Below are 2,532 nucleotides of genomic sequence, written 5' to 3'. Positions count from 1 at the left end.
TTTTTTTTTTTTTTTCTTCAAACGTGATTCTTGCAAGATCACATTTTTTTTTTTCTATAGTGCGCGGAATATTGCTTTCCAAAATGGAAAATCATCGAAGCAATCACATATGTGCACACATATGTGTGTATAATTATAGTACAGTAATTTATACGTGTTATTTTGAACGATTAGCCAGCTTTATTATTTATAAAAAAATTGTCAGATTTCGGTATTCGATAAATTTTCTTTTTTAATTACATTTTTTCCAAATTTAAATTCGCAAATTTAAAAATATCCTGACGAGTTCCTGGTATTTTTATTATAAATTATAAATATTCATATATATGATTCAACATTATTAAATATTATTAAATATTTTTATTACAAAATATAATTTAATAATATTAGCTTGCTAAAATTCTTTAACTTATCCCTAAAGCTAGCTTATCATTCTCGTATATTCGTTTTCGATTATCGATCATCATCATCATCGTCATCATCATCATCATCTTTCTTTCTTCGCAATATTTACATTAATCGAAATAAATAAGTAAAAAAAAAAAAAAAAAAAAAGAATGAGATTGAAATTATAATCAGTCTCAAATTGAAAACAAAACAACGCGTTCTCCGTCATCTTATCTAAAATTTGTCCCCCTCCTCCGCCCCTGGAAGGCGTATAATTGTAATTTAACCGGTAATCGGTAGCGAACACTCGAACGTCTCGTTCCACAACGAGGAAATACTCTTTCGACGTTGTAAACCGGTTTACATTCTGTTTTTTCCACGTTGCTCGAACATTTCATCGGCAAAAATCCTCCCCAAGAGTACGCATTACGCGAAACGTGATTTTTTTCCCCCCCCCCCCTCCCTCCCTCCCCTCCGTCATGACCATTAACCTTTCTCAATTCTGTACTTTCGATATATGCCTGCACAGTCATCCTCCCATCTGTATTATCTCACAAAGAAATTCAATTCGAAATTCTTGGCAAGCATGATGCCCTCGCGCAGAAACATTTCTCGTTGAATGGAAAATAACTTCGAGTGGAAATTAGTTTTCATTAAAAAATTTTTGAATGTTTTGAAACAAATTTTTTTTCGTCTCTCTTGACATATTAGTGATTATTATTTATTGTGTTGAAAAAAAAAAGAAATAGAAAAATTGTATATAAAAAAATATAAATTATTTATTTATAAAGTAATTTAAGTTAGAAAATAAAATGAAGATAGAATCAATCTTACTCCATCTTTATTTCATCTAACTTAAATTGCTTGTATAACTATACAAGTTTCAACCGATATTTTTATATATATATACATTAACTTTTATAATTAATTGTTTTGACTTCTAAAATCGATTTTTTAAAGGCGTGCCACGAATATATTAACGCCTTGTATAATTCATTACGCTCAACGCATAATAATACGTTGGAAAAATATCAATTGAAATCAATAGTAATACAACATTATATTTATTTATGGAAAAAAAAAAAAAAAAAAAAAAAAAAGAAAATGCATACATTTATATATCCATGTTAGCAAAATTAATCAATAACGATACGCACACGTTTAATTTCTTTGTAACAAAATGTATCGGTATCTCGAGTCGAAAGCCAATTTCCACCCACGCAGTATCAAAGGTACCAGTTTAACTAAAATTAATCTGTCTTATAATAACGCGATTACCGCGGCCACGATAGTGTTCAGGGCACATTCGTGTACTCGGAATCAAATTCACCTTGTATTATGCTAACGACATGCTAATGGCCCCCTTCTTTAACGACCGTTTCCTTTTGTGAGCTCGCTTTTGATTCCTCGAGTTCTCCTCCTCGACGTCCATGGCTTCCCATCTGGCGATATTAATTACGAAATATTCCTGTCCACCGGGCCGGAGAAACAAAAGGATGGGGGGGAAAAAAAAAAAAAAAAAAAAAAAAAAAAAAAAATCAAAATTGAATATTTCGGATATTATAAACTTTCGCAGTATCGAGCCCCTAAATTGCATTATGCCGTCCCGTGAACTATTCTATAAATATTCAACAAGATATTATCGATCAATTGTGATGTAAATCGACTCGGTCGATAAAATAGTTAATAATCGCAAGTTTATATTTATTAGCGTGAAACGGGGATGCAAACGAAGAGCGATGGGAGGCAAAGAGAATCAATTGGGTCGAAGAGTAGAATGGAGAGAGAGAGAGAGAGAGAAAGAAAGGAAAAAATGAAACGAATGGCGAAGTTGAAAAATTCATGAAATTCCGAGGCACGATCGCGAAAACACAATATAGATTTATTTCCCTCTGTTAATAGGGGGACGAGAATCGGTGTTATCGAATATTTTTTTTTTTCTTTTTTTTTTAATTTCCTCCCCTCCCTATTAAGAAAAAAAACGCAATGAGAGAACTTTATTATTTAATTGAATTTCGATAATTTAATTTCCTCGAATCTTAATGAAATGATATTCTTTGAAATCATAACCGATGCATTTCTTTTTAATATTAGTGGATTTCTGATCGATTGATTGTTCTTGTAACAGAGAAGAAATAATTCTTA

The 2,532-nt window shown here is 31.2% G+C and overlaps 1 protein-coding gene across 7 annotated transcripts in view; it reads left to right on the top strand.

The window, feature by feature from the left end:
• LOC102671460 (AT-rich interactive domain-containing protein 5B-like) overlaps nt 1-2,532 on the top strand; it is a 106,117-nt gene that overhangs the window by 60,512 nt on the left and 43,073 nt on the right. The window lies entirely within an intron of this gene.

This window comes from Apis dorsata, unplaced genomic scaffold (genome assembly GCF_000469605.1).
Source record: "Apis dorsata unplaced genomic scaffold, Apis dorsata 1.3 scaffold_946, whole genome shotgun sequence".
NCBI lineage: Eukaryota > Metazoa > Arthropoda > Insecta > Hymenoptera > Apidae > Apis > Apis dorsata.
Note: the sequence above shows the minus strand (reverse complement) of the source record. Positions and strands in the feature narration are given on the sequence as shown.